At 39.8% G+C, this 27,676-nt stretch overlaps 1 long non-coding RNA gene across 2 annotated transcripts in view; it reads left to right on the forward strand.

The window, feature by feature from the left end:
* The window catches only part of LOC116795757, a 112,233-nt gene that overhangs the window by 70,959 nt on the left and 13,598 nt on the right, over positions 1–27,676 (forward strand). The gene's annotated exons all lie outside the window — the stretch shown is intronic.

Genomic DNA, 27,676 nt, shown 5'->3' on the forward strand with positions numbered 1-27,676 from the left:
CACTTCAAGTAACTTACGATCTCTGCTTTTGCAGGAACAACTACATTTTGTGGCTCTCTGTAGATGTCAGAAATTAGAAACTGAAATGTTTGAGGTGATCCCCCTAACTCCCTATCCAACATTTTAGTTCCTTTGTACAAAACAAACAAAAAAAAATTAGATTTACCTCATCACAGACACAGCAGGTAAAGGATGCCAAGTATACATAACAGCACAGAAGACAGAGGCTACAAGATGAATGAACTGGACAAGCAGTGCTGAGTAATCACTTTATAACCAACTGTGATTAGGCACAGGGCCCAAAGCAAAAGCCAGGCTCTGAAAAGGCCTGAGTTTCTGATTTAGATCAAAACCTCATGGCTCTTGGTTTCTCTAAAGCATTGAAGCAAGTCCCTGGTTCTTCAGTTTAGAAAAAAATTCGGATTTGGATTCCAAACCTGTAGCTTAGCTTCATTTCTAATAATGCTGATGTTCCACAGATTTGGATTTCCAGCCGTTTGTCCAGATGCCTGTTGTAAGATGGATGCTGTTCCAGCAGAGGCTGCCAACCTGGCAGTACTGCTCTTTCTGCTGAGCGTTACACGAGGGCTGAGAACAGCACCTCTGCTGACCAGCTCTGCCAGCACTCCATGTTGGGGGAAAAGTGAGAGATAAGTGAGGATTTCTTTGTCTGATAGAGAAAATATATTTTTTATATATATCCCTGCTGCTGTAAACTTAGAAGAGATCATAAATCAAAACTTATCTGCTTTGGGAGTGCAAAACAGGCCCTAAAATGGTGGGAAAGTTTTTGAAGGACAAGCAGGTTAGAAGAAAAGCTATTGGGCATAAGAAAAGACCATGAAGAACAAGTCTGGACACGTTAGTCGGAATGAATTGAATTATTGCTATGCAACTCTTAAAAAGAAAAAAACCTCTATTAGGCTCCACAGACCTATTCCCTTAGAGGAATTTCTGTTGTGCAGGAGATTTTGGGTTGTGTTAGGAATACTATAAAGCATAGTTTTGTCAGTCTCCTCTGTGGTGCTAAGGTCTTTACCCATCTGCTCGCAGAGGAAGAAGCCAAGGCCTGGAGAGCTTAAATGACTTGACAATGTTCATCTGCTGAGTCCTGCTGGGGCAGGTGCAGAGAACATTCCTAGGGCTCTGCACAGGAACCCTCCTCTTTGGGGGCAGCATGGGCACCTTTTAGAACATCAAACATGTTCTGTTGTGTAAGGACGGTGCTAGCGAAGTTCTCAAGGAGAGCTGCTGTCTTGGCTGTGTGTTTGAACAGTGCTAGCAGGGTTTAGGAGAAAACACCTTGTTCCTGCAGCAAGAGAGGTGAGTAACAACTAGGTGCATGAATAGCTGCATGCAATGACAGGAGCTGGCCTGGCCAGGTATGAGGGCATGTCAGCTGGGAAGAAGTTGGAATTTCACCTTTTGGTGAGCTTTGTGAAAATAGGGGATTGATTCTACTCTTGGTTCAAATAGTTTTTAACTTCCATTGATTTAAAGGCTGGAGAGGCAGGACAATGGACGTAGGAATTTAGAGTCAGCTTCCATTTCTTTTCTTTCCTTGTATGAGGACTTTATTTCAAATACAATTGTGGAACAGTTCACACAGTAAGAAGCTGTTCCTCCAATAAGTTGCTGGTAAGACAGGATAAGCTGTATAGTTTTGTATAGCGAAAGAAACTTCCAAGGATGAAGTTTACTAAGAGAAATTCAGAGACAATTCTAGCCCAGGGCATTTTTTTAAAGCTACTTTATCTATCAAAGCCTGTAAGCAGTAACCCTTCCTGGACCAATACTGGTGCTATTTTTAAAGCCTTTGCTGTATCTTTTTCCTGTCAAATGTAAATAATTTTTTTCTTCTTATGTATAGGTTCTTTTACACAGGTTCTGCACTTGTTTCCCCTCCAATTCCAAAGTGTAATTTTATTTTTCTTCTTAGGAGTCTAGATTGGAAGGACCAGGACCTACTTTTAGGACTGGAATGCTCTTAGGATTATTTCAGAGATTCAGAGAATTGTCAGACTGATCCTACTCACTAATCCCTGTGTGAATTTAGGGAGTTAAATTCAGGTGCCCATCATAAAATACAAGACTCAGCACTAGCCAGCAGAGTAGTGACATCAGTTTTTTAGGCAAACTCAGGCACTCTGAAGTTTCACAGAACATCTTGTTGAAGGCCTATAGTGTGATCCAAAGCAGAAAAGTAATTTAAAAAGGAATGTATTTCAGTTGATAAACCGCTTGGTGTAAACACTAAACTATTGCAATTTGCTGAACAATTAAGCTCTAATTCTTTAAAGCAAGTAAGTACATTTGTGTTTTAGGTGTCATTGACCTTAGTAAGTGCTTACATGCCTTGCTTGTGTCTGTTATTCAATCAAGACCTTATGGCTGTTTTTTGTACTGCAAATGTGAATGCCCAATTCAGCAGATACACTGACAATCTGTGCATGTGCATGCCTTGCTTACTAATCAAAATGGGCTGTTTTGTTTAAGCCTGAATTAAATTGTATCAGTTTGGTTTATGCTTTCAGAAGCGGTCAGATGTGTGCAGAGTGCATTACAGACATTGACATAGTCTATATTTTCCTTTCTTTTATTATTTCTATCCACTTAGATAAATTCAGGGTAAACTCTTCCTTTCTCTTGAGGATCTTGGGCAGTTCCTCAGATTGCTGCTCCTTGCTTTAGCTGGGTGTGTCTTTAGTTTTTAATTAACGCTGTTAAATAAACAAAACAATCAACAAACAAATCCTGAAGGGAAATAAACCACAAGAATGATGTTGAAATAGTCATAAGAGCTGAACCCCAAGTTCCAGGAGATGCAGTGCTATGGCTATGGCTCTGCCCTTGACTTGTCCTTTGGATCTAAGTAAGAGGAGGTGTTTGTTCCTGAGCAGAGAGGAAAAAGTGGTATAAGCTTCAGTGTAGGAAGCAGCAAGAGCTACTCAGTGCTGGTTCAGGTACAGACTGTGTTTTGGGAGGAATAGAAGGGTGTCCCCCCACCTTCTCCCCTTGCCCCTCTGCTGTGTCAGGTTGGAAGGCAGCAAAGGTAGTAGGTGTCATTTTAAAAGTCAAGGAGAGGTGACTTCTCAGGCTTCCATTTCTCTCCAGGTGGATCTGTGTCTCCCACCAGTACCCCATGTCAAGAAAGAAGTTCCCAAGGCTGAACTTGTGTCTGTACCTGGAGTGGGAATAAATCCCACTGATAACCTGAGTTTTGACTGTTATTAGGCGCACTGAAACAGTGGATGAGAAGCAATGGGCCTGAGCACTGCTGGGGCTGGTGGCAAAATCTGGGAATAAAGGGGTAGACTAAATTTTCCAAATTAATTACATTTAATTAGTCTAACTTAAAACCTTTAGCATGTTGCTAGGATGGATTTTCCTTTGTTTAGCTTCTTTTGGTGTGGCTTAACAAATTTTAACCGTCTAAAACTGACTCTTGGTTGGAGGGACCATAGGTGGTACAGCACATATCCTTTAGTGGAATAATGAAGTGTTTACATTATGCAGTCCTATTGTGAGATCAATCAGGCTACAGGGCTGGATATATAAACAGAATCTGCAGGTGGTCCTTGCGTCTCCTTGCCCAGAAGACATGCTTTAATCCTCAGGAAGTAGGCAGAGTAGAGGTTCCAGGAGGCAGCCAGCCCAAGCAAAATAAAAGAACAAAACCAGCCTGAACAATGCAATGCATGTCTAGCTCATAGCACAATCACTACAAATAGCAGCTGACAGGAGACTTCATGACAATTCACCCATCAGCTAAAATTGCTAAACTCAGGATCCTGGTATTAATGAGCATCTTACTCAGGCGGTGCAAGCATGAAATGTGAGGCAGAAAGGGTGGGTAATGCATTTCATGTGGCCTCCAAATGCTTTGCTCCCTTTCAAGCTGTTTGTTATTGGGCAAGTTCTCCTGTGGAAAATATCTTGCTCTGTGTCTTTGCATCTGCTCTGTTTTGCTCAGTTGTTAAAGCCCCTAAGTATTTCTGCTCCTTGATGATGCAAGCAGAATGCTAATTATTGAGTTACTTGGACCACAAGGTGGGAGGCAAATGGGAGAATTGAGCATTCACAGGTTAGTACCTTCGATGTGGGGATTATGCTAATAACTCTCAGGCATGTAAGCACTCAAAACAGGTAAACAAAAAGAGCAAAAGAGCGTAGCTTGAGCTGGTTTGAAAAGAGAGATAAATGAATGTCCTCTGAAAAAGTTTCTAGAAATGTTCTTCCAGGGCTCTTTGCAATGGAGGAAAGTTTTGCTGGAGTAAGGGCAGAAAGATCTGACTCAGTAAAAAGAGGTAGAAGATTTTCAGGCCGTGGAATAATGAAAGAAGTAAACGTCAGTCAGAGGAAAAGTAATAATACTAAAAAAAACCCTAAACCCACATAGTTGAGTTGGCTTAAATGTAGTTTGCTATAGGGTTGTTTTAATTAGACTTGTGAAGCAGGAAAATGCCAACTGAGATGTTCTGCAGTAAGGAAAAAATAGTTTTCAAGCTGAAACATAGCACATAATGGAACTGAGTTGTCCACATGGGTGCATTCTCTTCCTCTTTTTGAAGCCAGCACCTAAATCAGTTGAGTCAGAAACTAGTGAAGGGTAAAGCTCAAGATGTCTGGAACTGTTCTGTCTCTTTAGATTCTTATCTAAAGTGTATTTAAGCCTTCGGAAAAGGCTTGCAACCTCATGAGATCTTGGTTTTTTCTCACCCCCCAAGTGTTCACACATTTCCTGATTATGAAACAGGCAGTCATACCTCAGGAATGGGTGGGTGGTGGGAGATGAGGACAGCTTTATTTAGTTATTTATTTATTTTAGCACCTTTGTGTTTCATCCTGTCTGGAAGCAGGAGTCAGGCATTTACAGTGTGTGACAAAGGGGAAAAATGTAAGTCTGCTCCTTTGCTGCTAAACTACTTCAGGTAAAATTACCTGGGAAGATGTGGGCAGTTCTGTTTGCAAAACGAGTCTGTCTCAGCTGTGTGCAGGTGACCTTTTTCATGGGCACAGAGATGTTGCCCATACACCTAGCAAGATCAAACTTACCTGATTCCTTAGGGCGTTTTTTTTTTGACAAAATTAAAAATACCAAACTCTACATCAAGGCTTATTTCCACTTTCAGCTACTCTTAGATCTCTCTGTCTAGCTCCTGTTTAGCTATGTCTTCCTCCCTGCACCAGTTTTATTGTATGCAGGCCAAGAAGTAGGATGGGAAGGTAATATCAATGCAAGCTCTGTCCCCTCTTCCAGGGTAGCCTTGTATTTCTTTTCCTATGCTAACCTATTATACTTAGCTATCACATAAAATTTGTTCTTTTCAAGCCACTTTAGAGCGGCTTTAAACCAGTGAAGTTTTCCAGTGATCTCATTAATTTCTGGCTCATACATATTTGGATTTTCTTCGAAGCCTGGGGAATGTTTAGATTTGAAATTCTCTAAAATTGTGTCTTTCTTGAAAAAAACGCATTAGGAATTCCTTATTACATAGAAGTTAGGGAAATCTTGCATGGTTTAACATGCAAATTACGGACATAATTTTGTTGTTGGTGGTGAGTTGTTTATTTGTTTATTTGTGTGTTGGTTTGGGGTTTTTTCCTCTGAAAATTCTTGTCCTTGCTATCTATTTACTTAAAGGAGAATTTATAGCATCTGAACAACCTTACCCCAAAAGCTCTCTAGGACAAATCTTGAAAATGCTTTCTGTATTATTTGTGGCCTTCTGCTCTAATCCTACAGGAGTGTGTGAAATTTCTGCTTTTTGAACCACTTTGGGGAGACATTAAAACTAAAGGTTTGTAAAGTAAAGTTCATGCCCTTTCTTTGTGAAGATTTTCTTCAGATTTTATTCTGCTGATTGTGGAGACTGTATGCCACCATGCCCTATGTAAAACTGGTATTAGTGTCATAGAATATACTGAGCTTGGTTTCAGATAGGTTTCTGCTAGCCATTCGGACCCAAAAGGGAACTGTGTCAGGTGAACAGTCTCTCAAAACAGTGGCTTTATGGGGATCGCTAAAAATGATCAGGCTTAAGAAATTGTCTAATCATCTCTGGAAGACTGTCCCTATTGCTCACATTCCTGTCAAGAGAATTTGTATACAGCGCCTGCACAGTTTACACTTGGCTTTTTGTTCCTGGTTGTCCCAGAGCAGCTCAGTTGTTGTTCTGATACAGAAGGTCTTTGATGTGTTTGGAATGAATCCATCAATGGTGACATGAGAATATATTCTCCTGAACTAGTGATGAGAACATCAGGTACATACACACACAAAAATGACAGCAGATTATTAACTGAGATCCTATCTTACCATCAGCCCTACCCATTTGTCACAGAGTAAGTTCTGAAGGAAGAGGAAGCAGTAGATTTAGGGACTTTCTAGAATGGCAGAAGTGTACAAAAAGGTTTTCATACAGTAGACAGCATAAAGTTAATTTATCAGGGACTACCCAAGTTAAGGGTCAAGGCAAAAGAAGGCTGTATGTGACAGATGAGAAGTGCTAGGTGAGCAGGGGAACGGCATGGGCAAAGCTGGGGAAGTGACCAAGGCAACTGTTGCGACAGATGTAGAGCACAGACTGAGATAGGAGTAAAGGTAGGCTAGGTCACAGAACAGATGCAGGACTAACTAAACACCAGCTGATGAAGTTTGGGCTTGGGACTCTGTAGGGTTACAGACAAGAGACAGAGCAAGGTGTACTGTAGCTGTGATCAGAATGTGAAGCACAAAAGTTCCAGCATGGGGATCTGAATAAAAGAAATAAGGCCGTCAGAAAATTAAATTGGCCACGTGGAGAAGTGCTGGCACTGGTTTGCTTTTTGCAAGAGCTCAGAAATGAGGATTTAAGCTTAGAAAACTAAAACCAGAGTCAGTGTAGTACAATGTACCACTTTACTGAAATGCTAAATTGTCTCTTGTTTAATTAACTTCACTTGGGAACTTCAGTGAGATTTGGAAAACTTTATTTTGTTTACCTGTTTTGTATTTCTTAACCATGGAAGTCTGAAGATGCTTGGATTGTCTTAGATTAACTCATCTGAAAACAGGGACACCAGTCATCCCTTCCTCTTCATGCCCCCCTGCTTTCATCTTAATTAAGACACAGAGCATTATTTCACACAATATCTTCCACAGCAAACAACCAAAAAACTGTGCTAGTGTGAAGAGGCTATATTTGTTTTAGCAACATTTTAGTGCTTATGTATTTCTGTCATTTAGTAAAGGTTGAGATAGATCATGAGGAAGAAGTCAGGGACTACGTAACCCAAAAGATGACATGCAGCCCCCTGGGTTTGCAAAGTCTCCAAACCACAGATTTCCAAAATCCAGAAAGATAGCAAGAAGAGTATTATGTTGCTGTATGTTTGCCTTACATTCTTTCACAAATAATTGCCACTGGCTATGAGATGCAGCACTCTGATATCGCGCTATCAGATAGAAGTTTGCAGCTGAATGTCATACAGCTTTTGTTTCCATCTCTGTACAACTAATCCAAATGCACCTGATCAAGGAAGCACATTAAGTAGCATCACATGTTTTTTTAGAACAGCGCACTGGGGAAATCATCAAATTCTTCCCAACTCCTATGTATCATGAAGAAGAACATTAGAGTAGTAGCAGTTGTGGGTAATTTCAATCTTAGCAGTTAGCCCCTTTCTCTTCCCAAGCAACAACATGCTTCTCTAAGGCAAGATCATTCAAGGCTTACAGTTGCCATGTAGCTGCCCAAGCAGAGGAGGAAAAGAAACCAGTGGTCCCTGGAGAGCTGATCTATGTGAGGAAGTGTGTACCTAATGTAGCAGCTGGTTTGACAGCCTGGAAGCACCACCATGCAATGGAAGGCCCCCTTTCTAGTTTTTCGTGGAGAAACCTGTTTGGGCTAAAGCACTCCCTGGGACATATAAATGGAGGCTGGTTAGCTATTGGTTATAAGTCAGTCTTATATGCATTAACAATTCTTGAGGAAAAATGGTAAGAATTTGCCACCACATGCTACAGGTGTGGAAACATAAACACATGGAACTGAAATGGCTAACATGAGAGCCCAAAGCATATGAATGATTGGACTCAGTTTCTTCTCTAGAGCTACTGGCAAAACCCAAATAAGTGGAGAACTTTCAGTATGCAGAGAGCCGGAAACACCTATTGCTATTTGACCCATAGTCAGTTTACTATTTTCTGCTTCTCAGTCAGACTGTTTATTTGTTTCTGCTGCTTTTCAGGATGACAAATTGTCTAAGAATGTGCTGGTGTTTAGCAGGAAGGGGGGTTGTCTTATAGCATGCCCAGCTACCTGAGGAGAAGTACTGAAAAGTGAACTGCTCACTGAGCTTAAACCTTACCCTGTTGAGCAAAAAGAATTCAAACACTAAGTAGCGTCTGACCCTGCATCTGTAGGTGTCACCTGTTGTATGACTGCATTGAAAGGGATCACCGTGAAATTAAATACAGTTTGGTAGCAGGGCTAGGTCAAGGAATTATCCTATCTATCTGGATCCATAATTTTTAGAGTCTGATTATTTTAAATCTTGTAGTAACTTTGTTACCTAAATGATGATGACTGCTTGGGCAATGAGGTTTATGGCCCTCAAGAAATTAACAGAAAGAAAAATTATTACCATATAGTTAAGAGAGAGGTGAGTCAGGCTCTGTAAGTACAGTAAGATCTCTTTATATGTAAGTAGATATTATGAATTGGGATACAGAATCTAAATCACTCAACAAAACTCTCTTGCTGAAGAACCAGGAAGAGAATGTATAAACAAAGATGATTAGGTGCAACCACTTAGACTAACGACTTCTGAATTCTCTGCTTGCCAATCAGACTGTATTAACTCCTTTTTTGCTCTGAGTCTGAGTAGGTTTAGAGGAAGGTGCTGTGAGGAATAGAGGTCTGTGATCAGTGCAGTAGATGTCACTTAGAGTCACCACAACATAAAAGCACTCTAGCATCTGCTATGAAGTGATAATAGCCTCCCAGTGGTTTCAGTTCTTGTTGCTTCTGATTACAGCAGCCCTGAAATCCTTTTTCATTTTAAAGGAGGAGGATTCTCCAGCGCAGAAGGTTTTAATGGCTTCAGGCTATGTTGCATTAATAACTTCCATCATTCTCCTTGTAAATAGAGCTGCTAAGCCAGCCTTAATCACAAGATGCACACGGTTTGTCTCCACCTCCTGCAGCCCCTCCAGAGCACCCACAGAGCATGTATGAACAGCCCCATGTCCTGCATTTTCTTTACCTTTGGGTTGTGTCTGGTGTCAGATCAGAAAAGGGATGACTCCTGGGGAAGGGTCCTCTGCCCAGGCAATAGCATGGCGCTGCGTGCTTTCCTCCTACTTGGGACATGCTGTCCAGGAGGGAGTCCTGTGTGTGACTAAGCACTGGATTCCCCTCAGCTGACCGGGACTCATTGGCATACAGAAAGAGTGTGAGATCTGGGTAAAGTTAGCTATGGAAACTTGGAGACCATTAGCATTACTTCTTGCTTTGAGACTTTTAAATGCAGGCTGTACATAGGGCAGTGGAGTGGTCGGGAAATAATGGTAATCTCCCCTTTCTCAAAAGAAGTGCCTGTCCAACAGAATAGTGATTTGCTCCAAGAAATCCTCTGAATTAAAAAGAAAGGAGAAAGGAGGCTTTTTCCTATGTCTTCTTTTAAATGCCAGAGAAGAACAGATAAATATAACTTAGCTCAAAGGTGAGGTAAAAGAGAACGTATTTCAAAGGTAGTTTCACTTGCCAGTTTATTGTCATTACAGATAGGTGAGTGCCAATGAGGATACTTCTGTCACTTTAAAATGCTTCACATCCATACAAATAAGATTTTGTGCTGCACCAAGTATGACATGCTGGCCACTGTATCCTGGACAAGAGCAGTTGTTTTCAGAAATATTTGGACCCTTTTACTTGTAGAACAATTTTTGCATAATTGCTTGTTCAGACATTAGAGTCTTATTTCCATTACCTGTAGATGGCAAAATTTTCTTAGAGGATCAGCACAGTCTGAGAGAAGAGAATTACAGGCTAACTTGAGTCTAACCAGTCCACAAGTAGAAAAAGTGTATGATTTTCAGTAATCAAAGGAGCCAAATGAAGTTATGTGGACAGAATCGGCGCAGGGTACATTTGGTTCTTGAGCATCAAAATAACCATTTACAGGATCATTGATTTAAGGTAGTTTTGATGTGAGCTTATAACTTACCATTTGACTTCCAATTACTTAAACCTGCTCTACCTTGGTATTTGCTTAAAGTACTGTGAAAATGCAGGTCTGATGGTCATTATGATGATTTGCAACAACCCTTGAATGACTGAGAACAGAGTATATGGAAAACAGACAGTTTTCCTCTTGAAACGACTTGAGCTTTTTCTGGTGTAACTATATTTTGTACTGTTTGCAGCCTATTTGTATTCTGATTCACTCTGGCAATAAGAAACCTTGTAAAAATAATAAATACATAATAAATTAAACACCAACAATTATTTAAATACACAGGTGTATTGATGTGACTAGAGTCATTAAACTCTCCTGTTCTTTCAGCCCCATTTGTTCTATTAGCAGTGTATTTTAGCACACACCAAATAATGTATTCTTCCGTGTCATACCCTGTGCGAGTGGAAAGAAACAAGGTCTACCTGGTGTTTTTTGTAAGCAGGAGTGGGTGTGCAGAAGCCCTTTTACAGTTAGACAGATGTTGTGAACTTTGTCAAGCTTCCTTTCATGTGTTGTGCCTGGGTTCACGTTTATATTCACGTCTGCTACTGTTAAAGTGCAAAGCAGTTCTTCTCCGTCCAGTAGATCAATGCATTAAATATGAGTTAAAAAGAATGCTTCAAGGTAAAAGTAATGGAACCACCATAAGTTTATTTCTGATTTGAACCGAACACAAAAGTGAAGGCCTGGTTTTAAAATGGAGTAAACCAAAAACTAGCTATTCATATTAAAATCAAACACCACCCCTCAAACACCAACAAAAAATACACCATAGATGTGTTGTGATTAAAAGAAGAACATTTGTTATCCATCCTTTAGGTCTTAGTCTTGAGGTTTAGAAACAAGGCATTAGACTTTATAAGCTCACTGAGATCATCACAGAGTTTTTAGACAAAGTTCTCAAATCCTTAATACTAAAAAAGGATTAAAAACCAAAACAAACAAAAAAACCCCCAACAGACAACCTATCCTCTCCTCTGTCACCACTTCAAATGTCTGCTAATTACAGGAAATAAAATCACCTTTTTTTCTCATAGGCAAGATGGGTGTGGATTTTTCCAGATTGATCCTTGCTCTCCTGGCCACCAGCCAGGGTGGTGAGCATGCTTACTGCTGCACAGCACCCCAAGCTTACAGCTGTCTTAAGAAGTTATAATAAATCTTTCTGCGTGATGTCTCCCAGTCTGTAGAGGACTGCTGTTGAGAGAAATCTCTAAATGAGGTGAATGCTGTTTTGCTCACATAAGTGTGATATACTCACGTAAATCTATGTAATCTATGTAAATGTGAAGTTGAACATATTACTTCTATAAAACTTTCAGATTGTCACATATTGCCTCAGAATCACTAAGTCTCTCAAACAAATTATGCAAGTGTAAATTAATGCAGCTTCACTGACAGAACTGCACTGATTTATACCTACACTGCTATGGCCCTAAAGCATTCCTTTTTTTTCCTTTTTTTTTTAAGGTGGTTAAGTCTCTAACCTACTCTCCAGAGAGATTTACATGAAATTACCTTTAAAACATTGTATTATAAGGATTGAGAAATCAGTTTTACAGTAGAACGGTGTGAAATTTCCATTACAATGGAGAAAATCTAAATATTTTATAGCTATTTTCATTACACAGATAGGTGTGGTTCTTACAGTGCTGTTTCCCCGTGGGGGGAGGAAAAAGCTGCGTAAGTTTTTTAACTACAGAACTATGAACATGTGCAGTGAAATCAGTTGAGAGATTTGAAATCCATGTTTCCTTTTATCTTTAAACAAAGCAATTAAATTAAACACATGTACATTAATATAAAGTTACAATTATGATCATGAAGTCTTTTCATATCAGTGGCAGAATTCCCATTCTGTAATGATGAAAGGCAACACTCAGGATAAAAAATAGCAACAGGCGACTTGGCAAAAATCTCTGTTTTCCTCCTGGGACTCTAAGGGGAAGCAGCTTGAAAGTGCTATCACTCTATAGCGATGATGGATAAAAGGCATGTTTATGCTTGCAATAATATGATGACTGATTTTTCTGTTGGAAGTGTTATAGAAAATTGTTGCTGATTACCACCCCTTCCCCACTTCACACACACAGTTTTAGGTTGGTTTTCAGGTGGTTCTTTTTTTTCATTTTTTTTCCTCCATGAAAAATGTTCAGCATTCAGTTTTTTTAGAACTGTTGTACTTGTTAAGAAGATGATTGCTCTTTGGAAATTTGTAGCTTGTGAGTTCGCGTTCCTGTTCTCTTGGATGGATCAGGCACTAAGTCTACTTCTGTCCTTGCACAGAGTGTTACCTCCATATCCAAGACTTAGTCTGATCAGGAAGCTCAATCAGGGCTACAGAAAAGACATGGGAGCAGTCTTCTGGCTTTCTAGAGTACAGGGCTTTAATCTGCTCCTGGAGGTAGCTCTCTGCACTGATTAAAGAGGGAGCCTGGACAGCTAGTTTAACCCAGACATCTTTTAAATGGCTAAAGCCAGGTGAGATGAGTCCCACTATTAACCTCATCTGTTTCTCTCCCTGTATTCCTGAGGGGAATCCATTTAGTTGAAAAGCAGCTAGCTACAGAGTGGGGAATGCAGTGGCTTGAGGGATGGAGCATCTTCTGACCAACAAATATTTTTGTACTGAGATTTCATACAGGTTTATTGGGAAGAATCTTCTCTAAGATTGTAGCCAATTGCAGCCAGTCTGATGATGCAGAGGGAAATGCGGATAGAAGTGACACAGCACTGGGTTTCTTGGCTTGCTACCCAGGAGAAGAGCCTCAGTACCAGCCCTTTCTTGTGGCATTTGGGTGAGTCAAACTAGAACAGTTTGATATATTATTTCTTGCAAATTAACATCTACTCTGTGGTACCACCTTAAGGTCTGACCAGGTCAGGAACTCAGTGTGCGAATCATAAACATGAAGCAAATGACTTTCCTTGGTTCAAAGTCTCATTAAAACTTTTCAGTAAATTCTTTCTTTGTGTTCCAGCTCTCCAGTGAGTGTTTACTGGCAGGAACGTTTAAGAAAGCTGTGAGTGTTCAGCACAGATGACGAATGCAGAACCATGAGTATTCCCCCCAGAAACCAACTTCTAGAAGTTAATTCATCAGGGAAGAGAAGCATAACATTCCAGATGATCTGCGTATATAGCTTGAATTACAAATACCAGCTAGTTGTAGCAAATTGTTCAGGTGCTCTGTCTGAACAGGGCAGGGAATACCCATGAGTAAACCACAATCTGTTTGTGGGCAGACCAGTGTAAGAGGTAAAATCAAATCTAAATTTCTCCCTCTTTTATCACTTTATTATTCATTCATTATAGATCAAAAAAGGAGAATGGCCAGGCTTCAGGTGCCTGTGGCACCTGTTGCTGGCTTTGTAGTATTAAAAGACACAAAGAAACTGGGCAATAAATGCTAAAAGCCTTCAAGACTACAACTTGCTTTCTGTTTGTCTATCCAGGGAAGATAGTGGGAGCTTTTTGGGCATTGGAGAGAACTTAAATCAAGGATTCTGGTAAGGTGGCAGAGCAACCCTTGAGGAAGGATATGTGTTTTCTGAAGTCCAGAGTTAGGAAGGTAAAGGTTATGGTAAGTTTTGGGGTGGCAGAACATGCTGTGTTGGATGTGCTGTCTAGGAGAGTTGGATTCCTAGCGGTGACAGAGATAGATACTGCTCTTCAGAGCCCAGTCCCTGAGCTTCCGCCCACTCACTTGGGAATTCATGCTCCTAGAAAGAAGTGCAGGATCATATGTAGCTTCTAGGAGAGCATAGTCTTTTAGGCAGTTATTATAGATTAGATATGCATTTATATGTACAATTTATGCATGTATGCTTGTTTGTCTATTTCCTCTCTCCCTCCATGTTACTATACCTTCTCTATGATGTCTAGATTGCAGATCCCGTCTTTGGACAATCTTTGGACTGAGTCTGGGTCAGAATTCATGGTTTTGAACTTCTAGCCTAATGCTGTCACCCCAGTTTTCTACCAGTTTTTTTGTTTCCAAAAAGAGTTGTGGTGTACGATAGCTAGAACAACCACTTGTATGAGCTGTGTTTAGTGGAGTGCATCTGTGAAGTAGTCCAAGGATGATTAATATTCATGTACCACAGACTGGAGTTAATTCTTTTGTGTATATCGTAGCTGACCAAATAAAATAGAGTCTGTGTAAGTCCAGGAGATTGTGTTGTAAAGCTTGGAAAGCTGTGGAACACATAGAAGAATTCATACCATGAAGAAACATATTGTATTTCTTCAGCTCTTTCAGGCAGTTAAAAACACTTCTGTCCTAGATGAATCTAAGCATAATCTATCAGTTTGCATAAAGATTTTAAGTTTTTACAAAGGCTTTAAAATCTGCTGCTGAAAATCAGAAGATGGATTTTCTGCTATGGCAGCCAATGCTAATATTTGTCTTTTTATGGATGGTGAAATATTGTGCACAGAAACAGGTCATGTTCTTAGGCTGCAGAGAAGTAGTTCCTCCCTGTGGTCTTGCAACGTGTAGTTTGAAACACTAATTCAACATGCCTCTGGAGCACATCATAGATGGTTAAGCAATGACATTTCAGGCAGTGAATTGGGGTATTTAGATGTCTATCCTTCATTGTCAATTGTGTGATTTTCTCTTTTTAATCTCTTGCATGGTACTCAGATACAAACAGTTTCAACTGTTTATTCAAGGGTTTGAAATCTGGGAATTCGTTCTTCCCTACTGTACCTGTTTACTGTCTTCCTTCTGGTTTGAATTAATGAGACTTGCATATCATCATCCACAGAAATGTACTTTGTAGGGATTAAATCAATAGGAAGGACCAGTTATTAGCTGTCATTTGAGTTAGTTTCCTATCTATGCTGTGTTTCTGCCTACCCAGTAATTTCACACATCGAACTAGCAGTGGAAATACTGCTGCCCTGTGACACTAAGTGGCTGTACTTTGTGGCACAATGCCACAATGCGAGATCTACTCTGTTTCTGACAACCCAGTGTAAAGTCAAATGTCATAATAAGCTGCTTAATACCATGTTCAAGATGGATTATTCCATTTAATTTATTCAATATGACACAAAATATGGAGGAGTTTTGCATTTAAAGATAATTTTTGCACACTCGTGAAAGAATCACAGAGATCTGCATCTGCTCGCTGAAAAACCTTGGAGATCATCTACATGCTCGTGACTCATCCTGCTTGATATTAGACACTGTGTTTGTTTAAATTGCACAACATACTGATCCCACCATGTACCGACTGTTTCCTCGTGTTATCCGTCTGGATCTGTTGTCGTGCCTCTTCATGCATGCATATTGAACAGTGAAGCCAAGTGACACTGTAATTATTAATTCCATTCTCTGGTTTGGCATGTCACTCTTACATTCTGGCTGTGCAAAAAAAAAAAAAATTAATAAATGGTGCTAATTTCAGCCCATACCTTGTCAGCATGTTTAATGTTGTGGGTAAGCAGTTTGTGCTAGAACTTGATTTGGAGAAACTGAGTTTCAGTTCATTGCAAATCAGACGCCTGAATATTCTACTTACCTGCTATATTAAAAAAATGTTCTCATAGGCACTAATCATCAATCTTGATTCGCAGCTGAATTCTCAGTACCAGGAGTGATAGGGCCCAGGAGGTACAGCTGAGTGCAGAGCAGAGGCCTGTTGTCAAACTGCACGGCAGGCAAGTGTCTAGAACTCAGACCAAGCCAAACCAAAATAAACCTCTGTGTCTAAAATGCCATGGAAGTTTCGGTGCCTGGAATCCATTGCCAAGCTATGTGGCAAGGGTTTAAGTGAGTAGGCCAAAAACTACCCCTAGGTGCAAGAGGAACAGTAAACCCACTGGAACCTGTGTGCTTATGTTCAGCACTGACAAACTCCAGGTCATGTTGGCTCCAGTTGCTAAGGACTTATTTCAATATTCAAGTAGTCCAGTGCATGTTTTCCTTGCTCTCTACTTTGGAACAGAATCAAGCCTTGTAGAAAGCATTTTTTCCCCTTCTGAGTTTATGTTAGAAGTGTTACAATAATCCATATGCAATAAGGAAACACTATTGCCTGAGAAAGTACCCATGAAACAGAGTCTTTGAGGTGTTAGCATGGAGAATCCAGGAAGTATCACTGGACTTCTTTTCCTTAGGCTTTTGGTGTCCACTACAAGCTAATAAGAATTTTAACCATTGAGGGCATTCTATTTTCTTCTGTGCTTGTGAGAATAGATTTAGCATATCTTTAACAGACATCATGCTGTCTGCGTTAGTGTTACTAAGCATAACAGGCAAGTGAGCCTTGTATACTGTAATCCTTGACTTATTCAAATTGTACTCAGGTTTTCCTGAGTTGCTTTTAAGACTGTTTTCTTTTTATTGTGTACTTCACCAGACGAGCATACAATGCAGGAGGTTAATCCTCACTGCATCAGAGAACAGTCATACAGTCTATTGCAAATGTTTGGGATCTAAGGCCAGCCTGAAGATAAAGCAAAGCCTTCCATAAACCATGCAGCTTTTGCCAAAATTATTTTCACTGAAGTCCTCTAGTTCTGTGTTGAACTGTTTCAAACAGCAAACACAACAATCTTTTTTTTTTTTTGCGTATAAAATGTCTCCTTTAGATAACTCAGTCCACAAGTGAAATTGTTTTCATACTCAGAGAAAAATTCTTGATGTCTTGTCATTAGCATAGTTCAGAGCTGGAGCTGTTCTATAGATATTTAGCATTTGGAGCAGTGTGTGGAACCAGCTGGGGATGAGAACATAATGTGCTTCCAAAAAAAGAAATCTTTCTCCTAAGCAGAGGATAAGTTAATCGCTGGGAATTTCTTTCTCAAATTCCAAGTATTCTTTTTTTTTTCTTATTAAAATTACAGAAATGTCTTCAGCCTCTTTAAATATCAATATCAAAATGTTCATAAAATGTTCATCTCAGTGAAATTTCTGACTCAAATGTCAATTATTTGTGTTCCAATGAGCAATTCTTTGTTGACTAAAAGGCATCTGTAGGGTGCTAAAATTTGTTTTAAAGTTACTTGCTTGATAGGGCAAGCTGATTCATATTTTCTTTGCTAGGGTCATTCTTCATTTTCTTTGCTGGTATATAAATGTAATACTGCTAATGCATTTAGGTAACATGAATTGCATTTTGCATATGGATATATGTGCAATGTGTAACTGTAATGATATCCAGCTTTTCTTAGGATTGATTGTTTGAACAATTTGTTGTCTTCACCTTGGTGAACCTGAGGTGGATTATGAGGCTGATAGTGAAGATGATCACCATAACATTGAGGTTTATTATTAATTAGGTAGAAACGATCTGACAGTTGGAAAGTCGGATCCATGTGATCCTGGTTGTTACAATGGCCTTCTCAAGACATGCCCTGAATCAGAAGGTCTCAGGGAAGCTACATCAGCCCCTGCATCTGCACAGACTGGAGCCCCATTTTGGGGACTTGCCTTGCAGGATGTAGGGCTATTACTGGCTCTGTGCCCTGCCTCAGTGGGAGATATGCATCCAGTCCTTCCCTGCCCTTCCTCAGGGACACAGGCTCAGGTAGCATGCAAAGTGCTCAGTAGTTAGGGCAGAGTGGGCTTCCTGAAAAACCCCTTGGTATCTCCCAAGAATATGGAAACAGTCTGGCACAGGTATGATGGGGCTAAATCAAGAGTCTAGGTGCACTGGACAAGACAACCTTTAACTAGCTGTTGAGTTGGTATTTGTTCATCCAATACTAATGTATCCCACTAGAAACCACTGTTAAAGAGCAGCCTCCTCCGTGTGGATGCCATATAACCAACACGTGGTGGTGGTGGCATCCACTTTAGGCAAGTGACAGCTGCAGGCATATTTGGCTTATCTTCTGAAGGAGTATTAGGGATTTACTTAATCATAGTATAGTTTAGGTTGGAAAATACCCTTATGATCATCAAGTCCAACTGTTAACCCAGTTCCATAACACCAGTACTGTCAAGTCTGTCACTAAACCATGTCTCCAAGTGCTACATCCACATGTCTTTTAAATACCTCCAGGGATGCTGACTCCACCAGTTCCCTGGGCAGCCAGTTCCAGTGCTTGATAACCCTTTCAGTGTGGTTAACAGAAAAATTTATCCATGCAAAGTATGTTTTGGAGTATTTCTCAGCTTGAAGTCTTTGGTCTCTGTTAGTGATTTGCTGTGTGTTTGTCCCTTCACTACCTCCATTTCCAATGAACGGGTTAAACAAACATCTGACAGGAGTGGTTTAGGCATTACTGATCCTACTTAGATGACTTTTTGGGGTCTATTTCATCCTTGTGCTCTCTGATACTGTCACTTTCCAGAATTACTCTTATGAGCTTCTTAAAATGAAGATTAATGGTTAGCAATGAAACTTCTACTTCCACAAAGCATTAAAGCAGTTATGATACAATAGGATTGCCAGCACCTTAGTGTATATGGAATTTAGAGAAAGTAAATTGCTTCTTATAAACCTTACTGCTGTCTAATTGTCTAACACCTTTTAAATAATGTCTCCTGAGAATGTAGATTTGTTGATTTTTTTCCTTTTTCTGTGAGCTAAACTGAAACTTCTAGATAAATTACACAATACTAGTTACATAAGGCAACAAATAAACTTGTTATTTATGAATTTTATGTAAACAGTAAAAGTCTTGCAGAAGCTGTCATTGCTTGCAATTCAAGTCACAGAATTAAAATGCAGAAATGCCTGCTCATATTTAACTGTCCAGGTGAATGGAGTTAGGGGACAAGTCATCGAAAGGCAGTAGGACCCTTTGGCAGAACTGAGGCAGAACTGCTTGTAGGCAGTTGCCCAACATTTTTTTCCCCCCAAGAGACTTGCTTTGTGTTGCCATTATTGCTGTGTTACGTGACTTCGCTGCTCTTATCTGAGGTGCCCCCACCTCCCTGTTGTTTAATCGGAGGTTTTCAGGTAAAGACACATTACCACATCCATAAAAAATGTTTTGCTGCCATGTGATTTGGTAGTCAGTCATTACCTTACTATCAGATAAAGCCTATCTGATTTGAGCATTTTATTCACTATTGGATAAACATTTCTGATAATTTTATTTTTTTAATGGGAATAACTGAAAGAGTAAAGCTCAGTTATTACCCTTTGGAGGCATGCCAGTTTAAAAGGCACCATATTACTTCCTTCCAGTTCTCCAGCATGATGCAGGTTGAATTTTCTTGTGAAATCTTAGGGCCATTCCTAGCTGTTGCAGAGACACTTCTTTCTGCTCTTCCTGGTTGGTCATTCCGGGCTTAGGAAATAGGTGTTATTATGAATACTGTGAGGGTCGATATGGGCAGAATTAGGTCAGATTTCTAATGCCTTTGAACTAGAACTCTGGTCAAATAAAAGGAAATAAAAGGAAGTAGAAAGTATATAGCAATGCTCTGCACATCAACTAAAAGCTCCAGAACTTCCATAGAGGCACCAATTGCCAAATAATTCTGGGCTGGTTTCCAGGTCTCTTCCTCCTGGTGAACAACACTATACTCTTCAGTGAATGCTGCTGCTTTTATAGAAAGGTAGTACTGACATGTACAAAAAAAAAGCCAGGAAAAGCAGCACCAGTGGCCCTAAATTGTGTAGGACACATCATCTCTGAGGGTGAGCTTGCAGTCTGATGGAGATCCAGCATTTGCTCCATCGGAGAAGTTAGTTAGTTGAGCAGACTGGAGCCCAACAAGCAAGAGTTGATGAGAAGACAGATTTAAGCAGGATTTCCAGGCTGCTACTGTGAATGGCCTTATCTTCTCTCCTCCTCCTCATATACAGCACCTCAAGATGTCAAGGATGCAGCAATCTCTCTGCTCTCTTAAGAGTGAGGAGGAGAGAATGTGTGCAAACTGAGGCCAACAAAACAAATTGTTAGAAGAGTGGTTAGGCATGAGGGAACATTTTTTCTTAGAAAAAAAAAAAAAAGAAAAAAACAAGTATCTCCAAGTAACAGTGTCAAACTTTATTTCTGATAGGAAAAAATCAATATGAAAAAAGGCACTTTTTTTTGTTGAAGGAAAGATTTGGGAATGTATTACTTTTTCTTCTCTCCTTTCTTTGTTTGCATTTTTGTTGTTTGTTTGTTTTTTGGTTTTGTTTGGTTTTTTTTTTTTTAGTAACTGCCTCAAAAGAATTTGAGGGAAGGAAAAGACAATTTTCCATTTTTCTTACATATTTCTAAATCTTTCAAATACCACTTTCCAGAAAAGGAGGAAAAAAAAGAGGAAATTTTTTCTGTAATAATGCTCCAAGTCTTCTCTTTTAGGTACAGTTTCTTTAGCTTTTTAAATATGGAAAAGTTTTAAGGGGAAAAAATTCTGGGTTTTTGTTAAGGTTTGACAGAAAGCCATCAATGATCTTTGGCTGGAATTATAAATATCATCATATACTCAATGTTTCCTTTTTCTTTATTCATTGCAGTTCTATCTGTGAATCAGCTTATTCTTTCAGCAGCATTGCATTAACAGAGATTGCCAACTTCTTTGTATTCATGGTAGAACTGCTCTCTTAATCTAATTTTCCTGGGACAATGGGCTAGTACAAATATGTAAAGAAAGCAAGTACACAAATGTTCAAATGAACTTCAATAATTATAAAAGCTACAGCGTTACCTGTACACAGAATGCATCCTAAATTATTTACTACAAGCACTACCTTCAAGGTTACCTGGCTGGTTTTGTTCAAACCCCTTCTGTTAGTTGGCCACAATCATCTCTAACTTTCTCTCCTGTCAAAAATCTTCCAGTCTTGATTCCTGTACAAATCCTGTATAATACCCGGTGTCTAATGTCTCTATCTTCCATTCTAACAGTTAAGCTGCAGGGGTTTTTTTCTGCCTTTTTAGTGCTGGTATGATGCAATGAAGTGATAATTTCTTTAGCACAGTTAGACGTTATGTGGGAACACGTATAACAAATCCATTACACAGGACTGGAGACAGGAGTGAAGTGTTGACAAAGGGCAGGGCTTCACGACACTGTTTGTGTTAGCTCATTCTGCTGCTGGTAAAATTCAGTTTGCCATTTCCATAAACTGGGGCTGAATCCAGGTTAGTGATTGCAATCAGGTTGGCTGGCGTTAGTGCTGAATAGTATTGTCTTTAGAGAGATAGGCTGGGCTGATTGTGACATGGGATGGTTAAATTCAGGTTGGATAAACAAAGAGCCCTAAGGCAAGACAAGAGTGCTTGTGTTCTTTTCTTCCTTTTTCTTTTTTATGTTTTCCATAAACTGTTAGAGCATTTTTTTAGCATGTTGAATGTTCCCATTATGAATAAATGCCTGATCTCTGAAGGAAACTACTGAAAAGAGAAGCACTATTCACACAACATGTCTTAAAGAGTGACAGTGGCTTTGCAGATTTTTATGCAAAGGTTCTTCATGATACTTATAATTGAAAAACTTTGAAATACTATAAAATATATTGAATACATTAAACATTCACACTATGGGGTGTTGAAACCTCTTGCATTCTCAATGCACCTCTAGGTTTTCTGTACCTTGGTTTTCTTGTCTGCTGAAGGGACTAATATTATTTGTTAACTTCTACAAAGTGATTTGCTGTGAGCACATTAACATGCCAAGAGCACTGGTGTTAATACAGCTACAAATCCAAAACCTAAACTTACTCAATGAGATTTTTAAGACTTTATATAAAGATTTGGTGAAATAAAAAGACACCAGGAAAAAAGCTTGTTTCTATTTTCTGAGGGATCACCTGGGAAACCTTTTCCTTAATTGCTGCTCTTCAGTGAAGAGATTTACAATATGTTTGTCTAACTCGGGTAGGTAGGAACGATGGTGATCTTTCTTTTACAAATGGTTCTTTGAAAGGTGATAGATGTTCTACTGAGGTACAAATCAGATAGGAATCTGAAGTCACATGGCAGCTTTTTCTTGGAGTGATGAACTCTCCTTTTGTTAACTTTTGGATGCTTGTGTAGTTCATCGGGTTGGGTCAAATGGCTGTATCTGATCTCTGGCAGTGAAGAAGCATCTGCTTTATGATGACCAAAGGGTAACAAAGTCTCTAATCAGGTGAGAGAGTGCTGGTGGACAGGTGCTTTCCTGTGTCCTCCAACATCTGTAAACTCTCGAGTCTTAAAGGAAGTTTACACAGAAGTTACATATACAGATTTTTCTTTATTCCCCCCCACCAGCTCCTTTGAAAAGCTGTGCTTTGGAAGTATACCTGTGAAGCTGATAATGCTGGGTTTTTTTAGAACAGGTCTTTTCTCTGCCCCCTTAATATCCTTCTCTTTTGCAGTTTAGGCTGCTCAAAGCAGTCTGTATAGTTGTGTCTCCCAAAGATACAATTATCTGCAAAGTATCTCCTTAAATAAACAGCCCCCTTCTACAAAAGGCAGGTGTGCCAAGGGTCTGTTAGGTTGTCCCCCGCTACACACTCTGGGGCCAGCTGAAAACTTCCTGTATGAGATTTGCCTCCATATACATGCATATACACATAGCCTAGTTTATTACATATATATAGAGAGGGAGAGAGAGGGAGCTAAAAATCTGTGCATACTTGTATATGTACATATATATGTGTTTGCATATATATGGATTTTTGAGCTAATCTATAGGCTACCCCTGATAGATGCAAACAGAACCCAATAATTCCCCAGACAGCCTTACAAGAATGCAAAGTCTTTTACGTATTAAGTGGATGGAGTAAAAGAGGTCAGAGTTTATTGTTAGCTCTAGGGTTGCTTGCTCAGTTTTGCCAGGGTGGAAGAGAGCAGCAGGGCAGATTTGGAAGGTGAAGTAACTGGTAGAATAGGTCTCTGATAGCACATGAATTAGGAGTGAGTACCTTGGGATGTCTGTAAGCAGAGGCATTGTTGTTTTTGTTTTTTTTTTTTAGCAAAGGAGTGTTGATTTCTAGAATATGCTCTTCTTCCTACCTGTTCAGGGTCTCGCTTCAGTGTACACTGGGATGCTTGGAAACAAGTTGTTTCCCAGTGTCACTGGTAGCCCATGTCAGTATCTCAGCAAGAGCATGGTGGCAAATAGGCCACAAGCACATCAAGCTCTTGTGATTACAACGAGAGCTGCTGCCCTTGTTTCTACCCAAGCACAAAAACCCAAGTATTCATCTATGAGGCAAAATAAGGGTGTATTTATTACCATACTAGTTGCTTGAAAGAGCCAAAGAATTTTGCTGGGGGAGCTGGGCATGTGAACAAACCCCAATCTGGTATGTTCCCTCTGCTCAGTGCATCAGAAGCTTGTTTAGAGATCTTGAAGGAGTGGAAGGTGGGTTGCTTAAGTCTCTATAAGATCTGCAATTTATATGATGTTACTTGGACAGCAGGGTCAGATAGAATGATAGGAAAGCAGGAGTGTTAAATCACTGAACTCTTCGCTATTATGAAAAGAATATGAAATGAGCTTGTAAACACCTGTATAAGTATTTTTCTTTACATGAAGGGATTCAATGAGCAGTTATACCTGAAGAGTTTCATCAAACCTGGTAAAGGTGGACTGTTCTGGCTGAGAGCAGAGTTTAGCTCACTTGCTGTTCTGAGGTGTATCAACGGACTAGGAGTTATCAGAGGGATATGAAGGAGGTGATCAGGTGAGCAGCTATGTGCACCCCTTCCCATCAGCACAGGACTCCTTTGCAAATGTATTTTATTTAATTGCTGCAGGTCCAAAACAAGAACTGAGAAGATGAGCAAAGTGGTGCTAGAAGCTCTGCTGTGTCCAGGGAGTTGTAGTGATTATATTTTCCAATTCAACAGGTCAGGATAGAAAGACAAGAGATTCTCATTTCTGTGCTTGTGCATGCATACGCTTTCCTTTTAGGAAGGACTAAGTGGGTAGTCCTTGTTTTCCTTATTGCCAGGGGGATTTGGAACTGCTGGAGGTAGGAGATTTGTCTTGACAATATAGCCCTGTAGAAAATGAAAATCCAATAGAAAACCAAAATATCAAAGGTGGCTTTTCTCCCCTCTACCCTATTGCCATCCTGAACTTCATTTGTCTTTGGGGGAAGTTAGTTTATTTCTTTCTGCCTCTCCAAAAAGCAGTGTTTTCTGCACCCTGTGCACCTACCTACTCAAGCACTTCTCTGCATTTGGACCCCTGGGGTCACCTGTAACCACAAGATGATGAGAGAAAAGTGTTCCATCAACTTTGAGCTCTGTGGTTGGTGTTTCTCACTTCTTCAGTTTGATCTGATATAATTTTTTTAGTGGGTGCTGCTGACAGCCAGAAGAGTTGCCTTTCCCCTGCTCTCTTTTGCTGCAGAATGTGTCCTGCGAGGTCCATTTTATCCCTTGAGTTAGCAGGCAGGACAGCATCTCTTTTGTGGCAAGAGTATGCCAAAACCTTTCTGATTTTTCAGGTTATTTGGGAGTGTTGGCAAGACTGGCACTTGTTAAGCAATAGCTGGTATGTGAGACTTCTCCATAGCAGTTTACTTCAAAACACAAACATTTTTCTTTCAACGAACATCTGTGGTGGTGAAGATGAAAATTAACCTGAATAAATCGGTCTGAGTAGCACACAGCATCCTTTCAAACCTTTTACGAGTCAAACACTCTATAACTGAGTTATACCTGCTTTCATGCCATATTTAATGACATTGATTTCAAGTTATTCATTAATTTTCTGTGTAAATGAGAGAAGAATCAGAAGAACTTCTGGTAACATCTGACTAAGTGAGTAGAAAGTGATAAAAGCCTTCAAAAGAACAAGAAGTTGCTTATTGAATTGCTTATTGATCTGGAAGAATCAATAGCCTAACAGCTGCTAGTGTCTGAAAGTTGTATGCATCTACTTTTAAGATAAAAAAAGAGAAGATTTTGATTTGAAGTGGTGGACTGAACCCTGGCAGAAACTGAGGGTACACTGGTCAGTTCTTGATTTCTTCAAGTCTAAATGAGAAACCCTTCTAGAAAACATGAGTTAGTTAAAAGTAAACTTTTAATTTTTTAATAGTATGAAATATAATGGCTTATGAGATACTGGAGGTCAAATGTAGTAATCTGGAAGGATTTTTAAACATAACATCTGTACATCTATGAACAAAATCTCTTAGGTCTTGGGCAAACCAAAGTTAAACAAAATAAGAGGGAAATCAAATCCAGGTTGAGAAGCAAAAAGATGAATTGTTATCATCCACATTTCTACTTAAAATCTGTGAAGTTTCTTTGTTGCTTTTCCAGATCCAAGGTTGTGTGAGTAAAAATTTTTCACTGCAGTGTCTTGTACCATCCAAGTAAGTTCCTAGTTATCATTCAGGCAATTTGAAAACAGGTGCAGCATTAGATAAATTACATATATCAAAGAACAGGATGAATTCTCTGCAAGGACAGATATATTCTAGTTTAATATCAGTCCAAATATTGGTTAGTGGCAAGATAGCTCTCCTAGCTCTCTACAAAAAACAGGGCTGATTACAGACCTCCACCCAGGGATTTTAAGCTCATCTTAGTTATCCAAATGAGGACCTCCTTCTCCGAGAGCATGGATGGGGACCATGTGAGAGGTCCTGGAGACTCACCATCGCTGCTGGGGGCTCCTTTCCTCTGGTTGTGTTGAGGAGAGCTGAAGGCATGCTTGTGCTTGCAAGTAGCCCCTCTTGATACTGCAGCATCACTGTGGTGTCTATTGCACAAGGGGGTTCCTGGGGTGACAGGACTTGTATGTACAGTAGGCTTTGATCCAGCCAGCACTCCTCTCAAATCACTGCAAGGACCAAATTCAATTTATTAGGAAGGAAAGTTTTAAGCAGTGTAGAGGAAAGCACCACTGCCCCACATCAGAGAAACATAAACAGAGAATAAGCCTCAAGCTTTTTTTGGTATGGGAAGCCTGGAGATATGAAACATCCCTCAGTGACAACTATGAGTTGTTCATGTGTAAGTGGGTTATTATAAGTCTGAAATGAGACTCCTGAGGCATCAAAATAACACCAAAAGCAATCTTAGAGAAGGTAGGAGTGGTGCTGTACACTCTCATCACTTTAGCAAAAAATACATCTTCAAGGAAGAGAATATATTAAAAATTGCTGAGCCTTTGGAAGGAAGCAAGGACCTCAGGAGAAATTTTACAAATGGAGCTCACTTGACAAGACAAAATTGACTCTCCCACTTGACCCAAAAAGGATATCGCTACCTGGGATCTTGTTACAGCAATGTGCTTTTCATAATCAACAGTATTTGCAGCATACTTTTACATTTAGAGATGTCCCAGTTGCTGCCTGTGTGCTTATCACCATGGTTCTACTTTAATTGACTTGTGGTGTGGAGTTTAATGGGATCTCAGCTGTTTGTCCCTGAAGAGAATTTTGCCTGTGGCTTTCACTCAGGACATTTGAAAGATCCTTTGAATCTGTCTTTCTGGAGCTTGGAGTCTTAATTGCTGTGCTTTGAGTAGATTTACTGGAGAGTAGAGAACTCCATGTTTTAAGAGTGAAGGCATTGTTCACCTGATTAAATTAAAATGCGCAAGTTGTGGTAACTCAGGAGCAATTAATTTCAGTAATAATATTAGCTAGTTATTTCAAAGTCAAATCTGGGTGGTGGTGTGCATGTCAGATTGTGCACACATCAAGTGTGATCTGATGCAGATGCTCACCTTATTTTGCCGTAGCTTGGCTGACTTGCATGGACTGAAAAGTTGGTCTGTGACATCTCCTCTGGTTTCTGCTTTGAAACCTCAGTTATACCTTTGCTCGGCTGTGCTGACTGTACATGTCTTTTCCTCTCATGTACTTGCCACGATCTTGCCTTTCCCATCTGAAGAAGATAAAGTACTCTCATTGTAGGATAACGTTCCTGTGCCTTACCAGCTCCAGATTTTGACTTCCAACAATAGGACATCCCTAATGGCAAATTATAGATGAGAGAGAGATTTTAGCTGTAATGGTGAGATATGTTTAACTGAAAAACTCAGCTTAGAGTTCAGATTCATTTAAGTGGAGGCTTTTCCTCCCCATCTCTTGTCCTACCACTATCTCTCCTGTAAGCAAGAGAGTTTTTGCCGTTAGTAACTGTGGTGAAGAATCTGACTCTCTTGTTCTCAATAGGGAAAGGAGGGGTTTGTTTATCACTTCACCCCATCTACAAAGTCTGGCCCGCTAATGTTGTTGCTTATGAACTTGAGTGTGAGAATATATTTCACAGCTCATATGAGAGTTCGCTACTTTGACTGTTGAGTTCTTGTGGCTGTTGGTGATGCAATCATGTTGGGAAGGTGAAGCTTCAGGCAGAGCAACTTTTCTTTGAACTCCTCCTGCTACAGCTATTAAAAATAGGTCAGGGTAGAGAAAAGTAGGTCTGGCTTTCAAGAATATATTAAGCTAATTTATCATGCATTGTAGACTGATACATGTTCAAGGTGATGTCTTAAGGTCCATCTGGTTTTTTGATTTTTCTAATTTTTATAAGTTTTATAAGTAGTTATACACCAGAAGTAGATTTAGAAGCAGCAGCATTTCATTCC

The sequence above is a fragment of the Chiroxiphia lanceolata genome, chromosome 1 (genome assembly GCF_009829145.1).
Source record: "Chiroxiphia lanceolata isolate bChiLan1 chromosome 1, bChiLan1.pri, whole genome shotgun sequence".
Taxonomy (NCBI): Eukaryota; Metazoa; Chordata; class Aves; order Passeriformes; family Pipridae; genus Chiroxiphia; species Chiroxiphia lanceolata.